This window comes from Tachyglossus aculeatus, chromosome X1, assembly GCF_015852505.1.
Source record: "Tachyglossus aculeatus isolate mTacAcu1 chromosome X1, mTacAcu1.pri, whole genome shotgun sequence".
NCBI classification, from domain to species: Eukaryota; Metazoa; Chordata; class Mammalia; order Monotremata; family Tachyglossidae; genus Tachyglossus; species Tachyglossus aculeatus.
Genome location: NC_052101.1, coordinates 92,138,627 through 92,155,196, shown reverse-complemented (window position 1 = coordinate 92,155,196; position 16,570 = coordinate 92,138,627). Strand labels below are relative to the sequence as shown.

The 16,570-nt window shown below is 44.3% G+C and overlaps 1 non-coding gene across 1 annotated transcript; it reads left to right on the top strand.

Annotated features, from left to right (window-relative positions):
• The first annotated feature begins 5,222 nt into the window (after window positions 1-5,222).
• On the top strand, window positions 5,223-5,360 carry LOC119920205. The gene has a single exon (XR_005447964.1). It is a non-coding gene; the product is annotated as a small nucleolar RNA SNORA7 (small nucleolar RNA).
• The last annotated feature ends 11,210 nt before the right edge of the window (window positions 5,361-16,570 follow it).

Below are 16,570 nucleotides of genomic sequence, written 5' to 3'. Positions count from 1 at the left end.
GTGACGCAGTATTCCAGGACCAGCATGGTGGCACTTTGGATGGGGAGGAAGGGTTGGATTCTAGAAATGTCGTGGAGGAAGAACCGACAGGATTCAGCAGCAGAATGAATAGAGGGGTTTATAGAGAGGGAGGAGTCATGGATAAAGCCACGGTGGCAGACTTGAGAGATTGGAAGGATGGTGGAGCTGTCAAGTGCTTAGTACAGTGCTCTGCACACAGTAAGCATTCAATAAATATGATTGAATGAATGAATGAATGAATGTCAATTGCAATGGGAAAGTGAAGCGGAGGAGATGCTTTGGAAGGGAAAAGAGGAATTCAGTTTTGGACATTTTGAGCTTGAGGCACTGGCTCCCCCTCTAGAAGGTAAACTCTCCGTGTGGGCAGGGAACAGGTCTGCTAACTCTGTTGTATTGTACTCTCCCAAGAGCCTAATATAGTGCTTTACACATAATAGGTGCTCAATAAATACCACTGATTGATTAACTGATAGGCAGGATTTCCATGAAGAGATATCCTGGAGACAGGAAGAAATACCAGATTGCAGAGAAGGAGAGGGGTCAGGGCTAGTGAGGTAGCCACAATCATGGCACAATCAATAATAATGCCACAATAATAATAACTCAGTAAATACCATTAATTAATTGACTGATTATATGCCTTATGAATTACAATTGGGCATGTACTGGTTGGCGACTACCTCTCAGTGGGGGAACAAAGTTTGCTCTAAATAGGGCATTTGGAGAAATGTACTGGGGGATTTTAAAGTCATCTAGTTCATTATTGTGGCAGTAATCGAAACTTTGAAAAGCTCAAGTTTCCATGCAGAGGATTTGGATTCAATTCCATGTAGGTCTAGGGTGCAAAAACTATGCATATCTGAAATCTGAATTACTACTCTTTTGTTTTTAAAAATTCATAAAGTCTTAGAATTCAACAGGCAGGAGAGTGACTAGACTGCCTACCACATAATAATAATAATAATAAAATAATAATAATAATAGTATTTGTTAAGCACTTACTATGTGGCAGGCACTGTACTAAGCATTGGGGTGGATACAAGCAAATCGGGTTAGGCACAGTCCCTGACCCACGTGGGGCTCACGGTCTCAATCTCCATTTTACAGATGAGGTGACTGAGGCCCAGAAAAGTGAAGTGTCATGACCTTCTGACTTCCAGGCCTGTGCTGTATCCATTACACCATGCTGCTTCTCATAAGGCTGCCCATCAGTCAATCAGTGGCATTTACTGAGTGCTTACTGTGTACACTGAACTGTACTAAGCACTTGGGAGAGTACAATACAACAGAGTTGGTAGGCACAGACCTGGCTCTCAAGGAGTTTACCATTTAGCAGGGGAGTCAGACATTAAAAGAAATCACAGGTAGGGGAAGAAACAGAGTATAAAGATCTGTACATACGTACTTGTGACTGTTGGGGAGAGGTGAGTATCAGAGGGCTAACGGGGTATGGACAAATGTACAGAGGTGATGCAGAAAAGAGGGAGAATAAATAGGATAGGGAGATGAGTGGTTAATCCGGAAAGGCTTCCTGGAAGAGACAGGAATTTCACAGGGCTTTGAAGATGGTGATTGTGGTGGTCTGGCCCGATCTGAAGGGGGGCGGAGCCTGTCCATTTTTTTTCTAACAATCTCTAGTGTTGAGAAACTCCTTGGCTTTCGAAGTGTTTGCAGATGTGGCATGGAACATTACCAGCACCGGTAAGAGTAAATGAGAGAATAAGGCAGGGCTCAGTGAAGACATAAAATAGATAGTTCTGTAAAAACAGCTCTTCAACTCCAAAAAAGCAGTGTGGCTTAGTGAAAGAGCACGGGCTTGGGAGTCAGATGTCGTGGGTTCTAATCCTGGCCCTGCCACTTGTCTGCTGTGTGACTTTGGGCAAATCACTTCACTTCTCTGTGCCTCAGTTACCTCATCTGTAAAATGGGGATTAAGACTGTAAGCCCCACCTGGGACAACCTGATAACCTTGTATCTCCCCCAGTGCTTAGAACAGTGCTTGGTACATAGTAAGCGCTTAACAAATACCATTATTATTATTATTATTATTGATAGTAATAATAATAATAATGGTATTTATTTTTTACAATTATGGTATTTATTAAGTTCTTACTGTGAGCCAAGCACTTTACTAAGTGCTGGATAAGATACAAGGTAATCAGATTGGACACAGTCCCTACCCACATGAGGCTCACGGTTTTAGTAGGAGGGAGGATTTAATCCCCATTTTACAGATGAGGAAACTGAGGCACAGAAAAGTTAAATGACTTGCCCAAGGACACACAGCAGGCAAATGACAAAACTGGGATTAGAACCCAGTTCCTCCGACTCCCACCCCTATTCTCTGTCCACTAGGCCAATGTGATTCTCATTACGCTGTAAAATTTACTGCGTATAGCATATAGCATCTCTTCAGCATATTCATCTCTATATTTTTATTTATATATTCAATTATTGATTCACTTATTTCATGCTGATTTATAATAATATTAATGACGTTTGTTAAGCACTTACTTTTTGGCAAGCACTGGGGTAGATGCAAGATAATCAGGTCCGACACAGTCAATGTCCCTAATGGGGCTCACAGTCTAAGAGGAAAAACAGGTATTTCATCCCCCTTTTACAGATGGAGAAACTAAGATCTGGAGAGGTGAAGTGACTTGGGTCACCCAGCAGGCAAATGGCAGAGCTCGGATTAGAACCCAGGCTCTTTAACTTCCAGGCCTGAGCTCTTTCCGCAAGCCCACAGGGCTTCTCATCTATTTGAACTAGTTCTTGCAACATCCTTGTTCGTCCTCTTCTATTTTTTAATTATTTGTGTCTGCCTGTCTCCCCATTAGATTGTAATCTCCTCGAAGGCAGGGAATGACTGCTGTGAATAATATACCCTTCTGTATTAAATCCAAGAGCATAACAAATTTGTAATATCAAAATTGCCACATGATTCCCCTTAACGGTACCACATCACATAATTTCTTTTTTTAATTTCTGTTGGAACATTACAAGAACCCACAGTTGAAATAGGTGCTGGGAATTAGAGATTCGGGTTCCGGTCCCAGCTCTGTTATCTGCTTACTATGTGATCTTGAGCAAGTCACTTTAATTATTTGTGCCTCAGTTTCTTCATCTATAAAATGGGAATAAAATACCTGTTCTCCCTCCCTCTTGGGCTGTAAATTGTGAGTGGGTGATGGACTGTGTCTGATCTGATTATCTTGTATCTACCCTAGCGCTTAGCAAGCACTTATTAAGTACCATCAACATCACCATTACTGTTGTACTCTCCAAAGGACTTATACAGTGCTTCATATTCAGTAGGTGCTCAATAAAAGCCACTGAATGATTATCTGATTGAATGATTGCTTTGTTTATGGTATCTGTTAATCACTTATTATGTGCCAGGCACTGTACTAAGCCCTGAGGTAGATACGTGGTAATCAAGTTTGATTCAGTCCATGTCCTACATGGGGCTCACGGTCTGATTTAATCCCCATTTGGGATTGGCACAGAGAAGCCAAGGGACTTGCTCAAGGTTACACAGAAATCAAATGGCAGAGCTGTTCAGTTCTTGGTCCCCTTCTATTCTCCATCTACACTCACTCCCTTGGAGAACTCATTTGCTCCCACGGCTTCAACTATTATCTCTATGCAGATGACACCCAAACCTATATCTCCTCCCCTGTTCTCTCTCCCTCCCTCCAGGCTCACATTTCCTCCTGCCTTCAGGACATCTCTACTTGGATGTCCTCCCGCCACCTAAAACTCAACATGTCCAAGAGAGCGCTCCTCATTTTCCCTCCCAAATCCTGTCCTCTCCCGAACTTTCCTATCACTGTGGACGGCACAACCATTCTTCCCATCTCACAAGCCCGCAACCTTGGTGTCATCCTTGACTCTGCTCTCTCATTCACCCCACATATCCAATCCGTCACCAAATCCTGCTGGTCTTACCTTCACGACATCACCAAGATCCGCCCTTTCCTTTCCATCCAAACCGCTACCACATTGGTATAATCACTCATCCTATCTCTACTGGATTACTACATCAGCCTCCTTTCTGACCTCCCAACCTCCTGCCTCTCCCCACTCCAGTCCATACATCACTCCGCTGCCTGGATTATCTTTCTACAGAAACGTTCAGGGAGTGTCACCCCCCTCCTCAAAAATCTCCAGTGGTTGCCCATCCATTTCCGTATCAAACAAAAGCTCCTCACTATTGGCTTTAAAGCTTTCCATCACCTTGCCTCTTCTTACCTCACCTCCCTTCTCTCCTTCTACATTCCAGCCCACACACTCCACTCCTCTGGTGCTAACCTTCTCAATGAGCCTCAGTCTTGCCTGTCTCGCTGCCAACCCCTGTCCCACATCCTACTTCTGGCCTGGAATGCCCTCCTTTCTCAGATCTGCCAGACAATCACTCTTCCCCACTTCAAAGCCCTACTGAATGTTCACCTCCTCCAAGAGGCCTTCCCAGACTAATGCCCCTCTTCCTCGGCTCCCCCTCCCTTCCACGTCACCTCGACTCGCTCCCTTTGCTCTCCCCACGCCACCCCACAGCATTTACGTATATATGTTGGCTTACAGGAAAGAGCATGGGCTTTGGATTCAGAGGTCATGGGTTCAAATCCCGGCTCCACCACTTGTCAGCTGTGTGACTTTGTGCAAGTCACTTAACTTCTCTGTGCCTCAGTTACCTCATCTGTAAAATGGGGATTAAGACTGTGAGCCCCCCATGGGACAACCTGATCACCTTGTAACCTCCCCAGCGCTCAGAACAGTGCTTTGCACATAGTAAGCACTTAATAAATGCCATCATCATTATCATTATAGATCTATAATTCTATTTATTTATATTGATGCCTGTTTACTTGTTTTGATGTCTGTCTCCTTGCCCTCTAGATTGTAGGCCTGTTGTGGGCAGTGATTATCTCTATTGCTGTACTTTCCAAGCACTTAGTACAGTGCTCTGACCACAATAAGCGCTCAATAAATACTGTTGATTGATTGCGCTAGATGAGCTCAGTCTCTCTGATACTGCCAACACTATGTATGAACTAAGCGTTTAGGAAAGTGCACTACAATAGAGTTGGTAGATGCAATCTCTTTCCACAGGGAGCTTACAGTGTGCTGGGGGAGACAGACGTTTAAATAAATTACAGATAGGGGAAATCATAGAGTATCAGGAGATGTACATAAGAATGTACCTCTCAGGGTTGCACCTGGAGAGTTTCCAGTACTCTACCAGTCTCGACTATGGGAGGGAGAGTTAAGCAGAGGCATATCCATTCCATTCCCAGCTTGGGCGGTGGCTAGCGAGTGGAAGGCAATCTGCTACAAGTCAAAACTCACCTGGGCTGGGAAGCAGTGGCATGGGAGAGAGTCGAGGGCGGAGACTCAGGTTTACTGCGTGGGAGGAGGCGATGGTAAACAGCTTCTGTACTTTTACCTAGAGTTTTCTTGGAAAACTTTATGGATAAACTACCAGAACGGTTGTAGATGGAGGTGGGGCATTCTGGGAGACATGTGTCCATGGCGTCGCTATGGGTCGGCCACGACTCGAAGGCATAAGACCACAAACATAAGTATGAGGCGATGTATGTAAGAGCCATGGGACTAGGGTGAGTATCAAAGTGCTTAGGGGATACATAGCCAAATGTGTAGTCGATACCGAGGGGAGGGTGGATAGGGAAAATGAGGCCCTAGAGTCTGGGAAGACCTCTTAGTCAGGGAAGGCCTCTTGTGAATTAGGCTGCACCTCCTCGGCCCAAAGACGGTATTTATAATGAACACACATTACAATGAAAGAAACAGACATTTTAATGCCAAGTCTTATTGCTCCACATTTAGCTTTCTGGTTGGTCACCCACTTGCCTGACTTCCAGGCCGTGTCCATACACCTCTGCCAAAGGGCACAGAGTAGGTGGAGGGTGGGTGGAATCCTCTTCCTTCCCTCTGGCCTCAGTTCCTCATGGGTAAGGTAAGGAGTTCACATTCCATGTCACCCACTCCTACTGAGCTGTTGAGATGGCTCAGGTAAAGTTTACTGAGCTGATTGGTGCTGTTCATTACCAAATGAGGGAATAGGAGAAAACCCTCTTCAAAACGTTCAATCACAAAGTGCTCTAGACATGCTCAGCATGGCGATCCATGCAACTCAAATTCCACTTAGGGCCTTCCAAATGGACTCTTATTCTCCCAGAAGGGGGAGAGAGGCAAGAGCACCACCCTGCTGTTCCCCTTCATTTCTCCTTTTCATAACACTGGAGCCCTATGTCCTGGAAGATCATGATCAGCTTTTCCGCACAATGCCAAGAAAAATAATCTTTCTAGGACACAAGGAGATTCTTTTCCGAATCCTGCCCTCAGGATTATACCGGTTCTTTACAGCTCTCTGGCACCGTTACACTATTTGATGCATGAATAACCTATGGAAATGGAAATGTTTCCATATTGTTCAACTGAACTATAACTGTGCATTCTACCGCATTGACCTTTTCAATATTCTGCACTTTGATTTGCCGTCCGTTGCATCCATTCAACATTGACTCATTCAACACAGGAGGTGGAGTGCAATGACAAACCAATCAAACAATAGAATACTGAAAAGGTCAAAGCCATTGTACTGCATGCTGCTACTATCCCTACATTTAAGGCAACCCTGTAATCATTCTAATATCAGGGACAGTGCTTATAAGGTGATTGAGAAACAAAGAGCAATGAAATATGAGGCCAACTTTCCCCTTGACCCATTATTGTGTCTCTCTCTGGGAAAGGTGTGGTTGGGCCATCCTTCCTTCCTTTCACCCAGTGCTCAGCTCTTACTACAGTGCATAGCACATAGTAAGTGCTTAACAAATACCATAATTATTATGATTATTATCTTTCCTTTGTCCTTGCTTCCACGAGAAGCAGCATGGCTTAGTGGCAAGAGCCTGAGCTTGGGAGTCAGAGGATGTGGGTTCTAATCCCAGCTCCTCCACTTGTCTGCTCTGTGACCTTGGGCAAGACATTTAACTTCTCTGTGCCTCAGTTACCTCATCTGTAAAATGGGGATTTAGACTGTGAGCCCCACACAGGACATCCTGATTACCTTGTATCTACCCCAGTGCTTAAAACAGTGCTCAGCACGTAGTAAGTGCTTAAAAAATACCATCAGCATTATCATTATTATTATTATTCTTAATAGCTGTCTTCATCCCACTCACCACTTCTAACAGGACTGTGATCTGTGAGGAACCAGCCTGGCTGTCAGCCTTGCCCAAGTATCTGTTGTGGGCAGAAACCAGGAATGTAAAGGCTTGCAATGCAAAGAATGTAAATTAAATGGAAATCAAGTCCTTGGTCTGAGTCTCATCCTTTTCCCCTGTGCTATGGAGGCATTGGGAGAAATCACTGAGAGACTGGTTAGGATGGAAGAAAGGCAATCCCATTTGAAAGCCAAGAGATGTAAACCCAGCTGGCCTGGACAATTGAGAAGGGAGTTGAGGGAACTTCTCCAGTTTGGGAGTTTATTATGCCAAAACTGCCATGGATGTGAAAGGGAGAATCGAGTTGGATGTATTTTATCCAATGTGCTACACACTTTCAAAGTAGTGGTCTGTAGTGATGGTGGTTCGGATGAGCAGGGTTCGCTGCAGGTGAGATGAGACAGGAGAAAGGGTGGGGGGACACATTACCTCCATGGTGGAGGCAGCTCAGAGCCCCCTCCTAGTGTTGTGAGCTTCATGCTGCACCATGGGGCTCACCCCCAGGGCACAGGGATGATTACTATGGGTATGGGTAGGAGGTTTGGGGAACAGTAATTTCAGGTTCACCTTGCCAGCACCAAACGTTGAACATGTCCCCGCTCAGCCTGTATCTTTCCAGATAACGGAATCCTCACTTTTCAGCCTTCCCATAAGGATAGTGAGGCCAATTGGTCACCTAAGGTCTTTTTTATGTGCAAAGCACTGTTCTAAGTGCTAGGGAGATTACAAGGTGATCAGGTTGTCCCACGGGGGGCTCACAGTCTTCATCCCCATTGTACAGATGAAGGTAACTGAGGCCCAGAGAAGTTAAGTGACTTGCCCAAAGTCACATAGCTGACAATTGACAGAGCTGGGATTTGAACCCATGATGTCTGACTCCAAAGCCTATGCTCTTTCCACTGAGCCACACTGCTTCTCTTGCAGAATGAGTCCAAGACAGGAGTCTAAATACTGGCCCTGACTGGTCCTATCAAAAGACTGGTTAATCCACAGGCCTCAGAATGAAAACAAACATAACTTGGCTTCCACTCTCTCACAAGGAGCCGTCGGGACCTGTCAGAGCCTTTCCATTTTTGTGCAACATCCACTTCCACTGCTTCTTCAGATGGCTACCAAAAGCCCACCTCTTCCATGAAGCCATTAACCCTACCTGGCTGTAGTAATTCCAGCAGCCATCGTGGCTGTTCCCTGTGACGGCAAAAATATCAAATGTAAGAGCACCGCAAAAGGAGGTCTTTACCGAAGGGAGGTGAGGTAGGAGGGGGCAAGGTGATGGAGAGCCTTGAAGCCGAGGGTGAGGAGTTTCTGCCTGATGCGCAGATTGATTGGTAGCCACTGGAGATTTTTGAGGAGGGGAGTAACATGCCCAGAGCGTTTCTGGACAAAGACAATCCTCATCTTCCACTCCCTTCTGCATTGCCCTGACTTGCTGCCTTTGCTCTTCTCCCCGCCCAGCCCCACAGCACTTATCTGTATAAATATCTGTAATTTATTTATCTTTACTGATGTCTGTCTTCCCAACTCTAGATTAATAATAATACCATTATTATTATTATTAGACTGTAAGCTCATTGTGGGCAGGGAATGTGTCTGTTTATTGTAATATCAAACTCTCCCAAGCACTTAGTACAGTGCTCTGTACACAGCAAGTGTTCAATAAATATTATTGAATGAATAAATAAATGAATGAAGTGACTTGCCCAAGGTCACACAGCAGTCAAGTGGCAGAGCAGGGACTAGAACACAGGTCCCTCTGACTCCCAGGCCTGTGCTCTATCCACTAGGCCATGCTGCTTCTCGTTTCCATTTCTGTCTGTGCTACAGTCCTTCCTCTGAGATTTTGGTTTCTCTCAGGTTTTTATGTTTCCCTTTGGTTCTTCTACTTTGGTCACTTAAAAATAACAACAATAATAATAATAATGGTATTTGTTAAGTGCTTACTATGTGCCAGGTACTGTACTAAGCACTGGGGTGGACACAAGCAAATCGGGTTGAACACGGTCCCTGTCCCGCATGGGTCTCCCCGTGTCAATCCCCATTTTCCAGATGAGGTAACTGAGGCCCAGAGAAGTGAAGTGACTTGCCCAAGGCCACACAGCAGACAAGTGGCAGAGCCAGGATTAGAACCCATGACCTTCCAACTCCCAGTCCCGTGATCTATCCACTATGATATGCCATTTCCCATGCACATTATGTCTCCGATGTCTGGAAATTTTTATTTGTCCCACCTCTCCCTCTAGATTAAATGCTCTTTGAGGGCTAGGACCTCACCTTGTCCTTGGTATGTCACTCTCCAGGGTACCAAGTGAAATGCTGTGCATAGAGTGGGCGCTTAACCAGCACTGACTGACTGACTGAAGAGCAGCCTGAAAGGTTGGCTATCACTGCAGGCGGCCAGATGGATTCTGAACAATATTCTAGAAATATCCTCCCCAAGCGACATTTCCTTGAGCAAGGTGGAGGGTGAAATTGGGTGTGAGATTGTCATCCTTTAGTTGAAGATGGTAACGGCACTCGTAGAATATAAGACTTTTTGCATGGCTGCGTGGTTCATTACCAGCAGGATAATGACTGGCAATAGACCAATCAGATCCCTAATTTCACTATGTCAGACTCAAAATTAATACTCCTGCAAACTAAGCTTATTGTGATTTAATTAGTAATGCCATAATAATGCCACCGCCCGGGCCTGGGGTTGCTAATTTATATAAATAGCTGAGGTAATGTCTTCAAGCACTGAGTATTAATTGCTACAGTCACAGCATTATACTCTGGCTGGCTAAGGGTGACTGAAAAATCTACACTTTGGGTAAAACAAAAAGGCTTTTTGATTTCCAGCCTGTGGTTTTTTAAATCGTCAGAAAGCAGCCGTGACAGGGCATGGGGGATTTGAATAATATAGGTGAGAGACTTATGCTTGAGAGTCAGTGTTTTTGCCTCTGCTTGGATCATTTTTGAAGAAACAATATCTGCTCATATATAAATACACTGGAATCTTTCCACTCCCCCCCTCCTCCCCCATTCCAATTTTCCATAATGGGAAGTTGCATACATGAAAGAGTCGTGTGCTTAGAGGGCAGAGTGGGATTTTTTGATTTGGAATTGGAAAATAAAATGTGAAAAATGTGCCTGTGTTCACGCAGCATTCACCAGGCAGGGATTTGCATACATCAGAACAGCAGGTGTATGGAGCATTTCTTTTTTCTGGTTTTGGAACAATGACAGGAAAAGAAGAAGAAGAAGAAGAAGATGGGAAAGAATTCTGTTAATGGTAGGGAATATAAATGCCCCAAAATGGGTGAGTCCTAAACCTGGAGTAGCCCTGAGCCTGATTAAACTCATTGCCTCTTTGTTTCCCCACTCTGTAACCTGGAGATTTCCAAACCAGTGAGTCTCCCCGGGGAGGGAAGAGGATTAGGAGAATCAATCAATTGGTATTTCAATCAATTAATCAACCATATTTATTGAGTGCTTACTGTGCGCAGAGCACTATACTAAGCGCTTAAAAAGAAGGGAGAAATCTCACTTTGTCTAATTAAAAGAACATAAAGCCATTTTGGAGTCAGATCCGTGACTCCACCAATAGGTCCATTGCAGCCAGGGATTCTGTCACCAACCGTGGCAACAGGATGTTTGGAAAAATCGTATGTTGTTGCTTTCCTTGCCATCCATCCTCATAGTTACAGATGGATCATTCAATCTCCCTAACCTTTCACCGCTACATCTCTAACTTTACACCTAGTAGTCAATCAATCAATAGCATTTATTGAGCATCTATTGTGTGCAGAGCACTGAATTCATCAATCAATTGTATTTATGGAGTGTTTACTGTGTGCAGAGTACTGTACTAAGCACTTGGTAGAGTACAATGTAACATAGTTGGTTGACACTTTCCCTGCCCACCATGAGTTTATAGGCTAGAGGAAATTAAATCTAGAGGAATTAGGCACTAGGGAGAGTGCAAGAGAGTTAGGATACCTGATCCCTGCCCTCAAGGAGTTCACAATCTAGCAGTGGGGAGAGACACTAAATATAGATAGGGAGAGTAATAGAGCATATAAAATAAGATATGCTGAGTACCCACATTACTGCTGGTGGTTCTATAGATTGTAGTAACCAAAGGTCCACTGAGTCCGTGAAAAAAAAATCCTCATCGTTTCTCAAAGCAAGCAAACCTGTGAGGGCTCACTGTCACTGATTCAGCCAAACCAAACCTTAAGCACTTTGATATTCACCTCTTCCCCCACAGCACTTATGTACATAACCTTTTACCCTACTATTTCCCCCATCTGTAGTTTATTTTAGTGCCGGTCTTGTTTTTTATAATGGCATTTATTAAGCACTTACTATGTGCTAGGCACTATAGCACTGGAATAGAAACAAGATAATTGGATTGGAAACAGTCCCTGTCCCACATACAGCTCACAGTCTTAATCCCCATTTTACAGATGAGGTAACTGAGACACAGGGAAGTGAAGTGACTTGACCAAGGTCACACAGCAGATGTCACAGAGCCTGGATTAGAACCCAGGTCTTTCTGACTCCCAGGTCTGTGCTCTATCCACTAGGTCATGCTGCTTCTCCCCCTGAAGACTGTAAGTTCCTTGTGGGTAGGGATTCTCTACCAACTCCACTGTGCTATACTCTCCCAAGTCCTTAGTACAGTGCTCTGTACACAGTAAATGCTCAATAAATATCACTGATTGATTTTTCAAAATCTGTAATACTATGCTGTTCCCCACCTTCCTTCCAGGTAGGCAATGTTTTGTAGTGGAAAAAACACAAGTGCAGGAGACAGGAGACCTTACTAGGCTCTGGTTTCTGATCCCGGCTCTGTCACTGGACTGCTGTATATTCCTCAGGTGTGAAATGGGGGGCACTAGTATCAGTCAATATTATTTATTGAGGATTTATTCTGCGCAAAGCACTATACTAAGTGCAAGGGAGAGCACAATAGAGTTAGTAGACAACCTCCCTGCCTTCGAGGAGCACACCACCTAATGGGGAAAACAGACACTACAATAATTTACTGGTAGGAGGAAACAACAGCATATAAGGATAGGAGTGAGGAGGTTGGGGAGTGACTACTCAACTGCTTAGGTGTACGAAAGCACTGAAGTGGCAATTGGGCAGAGGGAAAGAGTGAGTAGAGGAGAGACTCATCAGAGAAGGCCTCCTGGAGGAGATGTGATTGCTGAAGGACCTAGTAGATGGGGAAAGAGGCTTCTCCTAAAAAAAAACAAAACAATGTATGTTCCAGGCAAGAGGAACCAACAGGATTTAATTCAGAACATAAATAGGGGAAATAGACCAGAATATTAAAATAATCTGAAACTCCTGAAGGGTTTTCGGACTGATTAATAGATCTTCCTCTTAGAAATCCAACCAAATCAGCTGGCTGTGTGGGTTCAGGCCAGAGCTGTTTGAGGGATCCCTGAAAACCTGGAAAAATTAGACAAACACCACTTCTCGCCAACTTATCCCACACTGACCTTCCTTTTCATCCCCAATGTTTCTTGATGAGAAGAAATAACTTACCATAGGTCTCTCAGGACAGAATTCAGGACCTTCTATCACCTTCCCAGCTTCCAGCCAATGAGAGCTAGAGTTTTCTCTTCTCTAACCACCCTAACTTGGCTCCATGCCCTCTTCCTCTCCATCCCCCACTCCCCTTCCCCACCACCCACACAAAGGAGACTTTTCACCCTATTGGCCCAAAATGCCATGTCATCATCAGCTGATTCCAAGGTTCCAAAACCCAGTAAGGTTAAGTGTGGGACAGAGCCGATCTTGTGGCTACATGTGACTTGGCTAACACATTTGGGTTTTTTTGTGTATATATATATATAGATAGATATAGATATAGATATATGGTATTTGTTAAACCCTTACTATATGCCAGCGCACTGTACTAGGCGCTGGGGTAGATACAAGCTAATCAGGTTGGACCCAGTCCATGTCCTAGGTGGGGCTCCCAGTCTTAATCCCCATTTTACAAATGAGGTAACTGAGGCACAGAGAAGTGAAGTGACTCACCTGAAATCACACAGCAGACATGTGGCAGAGCCAGGAGTAGAATCCAGGTCCTTTGACTTTCAGGCCCCCTGATCTTTCCACTAGATCACACTGCTGGCTCTCCCATTGGAGTGTACACTCCATGAGGCAAAGGTCTATTTCCCTTGTTTTCAAGCACCTAGTACATTACTTTGTTCATGTAGACAGTCATTTAATACTGCTGCTGCCAGAAGGAATGAAGGTTGGAAAAGAGCAGAAAATCACCTAGCTGAATAGCAAAGAAACTCCCAGTGAGCCAGTAGCCAAGCATCCCATTCCCCAGTTTGGGAGAGAGGATTGGGGGTATACAGAATTTCTTGCCTCCCCCTGTTCCCACCCCAGCCACAAAGAGTAGGAACTTGGTAAAAAACAAACAAACTAGTATCTAACAAAAAGTACTATCAATATGAAAGACTGAAATAGCTGAATAAATGATTGAATGTACAAATGTGTAAATATATGTATGTACACAGGTACTGAGGAGAGGAATAAAATACATAAATATTAAGGGTGGTTGTGGGGTTGTGAAATGGCTGTCAGTCAAGCAAACTCCTGTGTGGGGGAGGAGGAGGAGGAGGAAAAATAGTGGTAATATTTATTGAGTTCCCTCTTCATGCGTTGCACTATATTGGACACAACCAAGAACACAGACAGAAAAAAACCCTGCTGTTTGAACTCAACCTAATCCTTCCCAGCCTTTCCCTATGAACATGTAATTAAAAGCAGAAATTGCTAATCCCCCTTTCATTTAGATGAAAAGGTAGCATTCTGAACGCAAAGGAGCCTGCATGATTTTTTCCGAACGGATGGTTGCTCTGCTCCAGACAGAGTTGACCATCGGCGGCTGGTTCAGAGACCATTGAAAAGCCCATCAGCACTCTCGCTCTGAGGCTACAGTTGGTGGAAAAGTTTAGCTGCTAAGTAAAGCATCAGTGACCTCTCTCCTTAAGACTCTGATGCCTTCAAACCTCAACCCCACTTCTGCCATCTTCCCCGAAAGCCTCAATTTTTTTTCAAGCAAATCCAGCACCTGTCCAAAGAGTCCATCTCAATGAAATACAGTGGGTTTTTGTTCTCTTTCCCAATGATGGAGAGATCCCATTGTCTCCTGATGCTGGCAGTCAGCCAATTCTGCAGCTTACCCAGTTGCTAAGGAATCAGAGCCACCAGAATGAACTGTGCTTGCAAACCTCCTCTTGGCTACCGCTGTGCTTTACGGCCCAGAGACTGAGCAATTGTGACACATCATTTTGCAGACTGCATGCATTCTTAGCCCAGCCCGGTGCACAGAAATGCCCACACACAATGAATGTTTCTGTGTACCCAGACAGATGTGATATTTGAATGTCAACCTATAAAATATATGTATCCCAGGCATACCTATAAGTAAATATGAGGAAAACTCATGGGACTTCCAAGATGTCACCATCTTCAAGAAGAAAGTTGAAAGATCAGATGGTGGCAATGATTGAGGCATCTCATTTCTCTCCACTGCAATCAATCAATCATATTTATTGAGAGCTTCCTGTGTGCAGAGCTCTGTACTAAGCACTTGTGAGAGTACAATATAACAGATAACCTCATGGATTGACTGCTAAAAAGAGAAGCAGCATGGCCTAGTGGATGGGCCTGGGAGTCAGAGGACCTGGGTTCTAATCCAAATCCACCAATTGCCTGCAAGTCACTTCACTTTGCTATGCTTCAGGTACTGCATGTATAAAATGGGGATTAACACTGTAAACTCCATGAGGGACACGGACTATGTCCTGCCTAATTAGCTTGTATCTACTCCAGTGCTCAGTCTAGTGCCTGGCACATAGTATGCACTTAACGAATACCATAAAAAACAAAATTAAAAAACAAAATAATCAATCATTCAGTGGTATTTATCAAGTGCTTATTGGGTACAGGGCATTGGATTAAGCGCTTGGGAGAGGACAAGACAAAAGAACTCTCCCAGCAACACAATGTGGTTCAGACCACAGCATGGCACAGCAAACATGATCTCTGTTGTGCATTAGACATAGAAGAAGCACAGGAAGCAGCAGCATGGCCTAGGGAAAAGAGCACAGACCTGGAACTGAGAGGACCTGGGCTCTATTCCTGGCTCTTCCAATTGCTTGCTGTGTGACCTTGGGCAAGTCACTTCACTTCTCTGCACCTCAGTTATCTTATCTGCATAATAGGGATTAAGACTGTGAGCCCTATGTGGGATAAGTCCTGTGTCCAGCAAAATCATGTCCTTGTAATACTACTACAAAATCTGTCCTTTCCTCTCCATCCAAACTGCTACCATATTAATATAATCACTCATCCTATCCTGCCTAGATTACTGTATCAGCCTCCTTGCTGACCTCCCAACCTCCTGCCTCTCCCCACTCCAGTCCATACTTCACTCCACCGCCTGGATCATCTTTCTACAGAAACGTTCAGGACATGTCACCCTCCGCTATTAAAAAATCTCCAAAGGTTACCTACCTACCTCCATATTCAACAAAAACTCCTCACCATTGGCTTTAAAGCACTCCATCACCTTGCTCCATTTTACCTCACCTCATTTCTCTCCTAAAGATAGCCCGCATGCTTTGCTCCTCTGTTGCTCTCTTTGCCTTGATCTCACCTATCTCACCTCCGACCCCTGGCCCACATCCTGCGTCTGGTCTGGAATGCCCTCCTCAAATCTGCCAGACATTACTTTTCCCCACTTCAAAGCCTTATTGAAGGCCCATCTCCTCCAAGAGGCGTTCCCAGATTAAGCCCCACTTTTCCTCATCTCCCCACTCCCTACTGTCACCCTGTCTTGCTCCCTTTGCTCTTCCCCCTCCCAGCCCCACAGCACTTATGTATATATCTGTAATTTTATTTATTTGTATTGCAGTCTGTTTATTTGTATTGATGTCAATATCTCTCCATCTAGACTGTGAGCTCCTTGTGAGCAGGGGTGTCACTGTTTATTGTTGTATTGTACTTTCCCAAGCGCTTTGCACACAGTAAGCACTTAAGAAATATGATTGAATGGATGAATGAATGCTATTACTATTACTACTACTAACAATAATAATAATAATAAAACTTGCGGTAATTATTCGGCACTTGCTTTGTGCCAGGCACTATACTAAGCACTGGGGTGGATACAAGCACAGTCCCTGTCCCACATGGGGCTCACAATCTTAATCTGTAAAATGGGGATTTAGAGTGTGAGCCCCATGTGGGACAGGGACAGTGTCCAACATAGTTAACTTGTATCT